This window comes from Octopus bimaculoides, chromosome 8 (assembly GCF_001194135.2).
Source record: "Octopus bimaculoides isolate UCB-OBI-ISO-001 chromosome 8, ASM119413v2, whole genome shotgun sequence".
Classification (NCBI taxonomy): Eukaryota; Metazoa; Mollusca; class Cephalopoda; order Octopoda; family Octopodidae; genus Octopus; species Octopus bimaculoides.
In genome coordinates this window covers 86,280,228-86,280,813 of record NC_068988.1, presented here as the reverse complement: position 1 = coordinate 86,280,813, position 586 = coordinate 86,280,228, and the positions used below count along the sequence as shown (strand labels likewise).

Here is a 586-nt window from a genome sequence, read left to right as displayed (position 1 = left end):
CAGGGCATTATTATTATTATTATCATTATTATTATTATTATTATTATTATTATTATTATTATTATTATTATTATTATTATCATTATTATTATACTTCTCCGAGCTTTCAACCTTACTTGCTGTGGTTAATTCTGTGAGAGCGTACAGCATCCTGCCTGTTGTCAAAGGTCTCATGGGGTCTCTTCCCGCAAATTATAAGACATGGTAATTCGCTGTTAAGTATCAAAGAAGATACTCAACACTAAAGTACCAATCTCAAAATCCTAACTGTCCCCAATACAGCAGTTTGGGGGCATACTCTGCTCTCATATCAATTCCAATTTCTCCAATATATTTCTCGAACTTGGCTGTTAGTGCTCCAATTGCCCCGACAACTACTGTGATGACATTATTATTGTTATTATTATTATGTTGTTTTTTTCTTCTTTCTTCAAATTTTCTTCCATTTCTTGCCGAGTGTTTTCCGTACACCTAGGGCAGAGAAACTCGTTGTATGCATTCCCAGTTTACACACGCAAATTCACAGGTAAAATATGTATTTAAAAAAAATAAAATAAAAATTAAATTAAATTAAATTAAATTTTTA

At 31.1% G+C, this 586-nt stretch overlaps 1 protein-coding gene across 1 annotated transcript in view; it reads left to right on the top strand.

The window, feature by feature from the left end:
- Positions 1–586, top strand: part of LOC106877452 (uncharacterized) — a 45,164-nt gene that overhangs the window by 34,457 nt on the left and 10,121 nt on the right. The gene's annotated exons all lie outside the window — the stretch shown is intronic.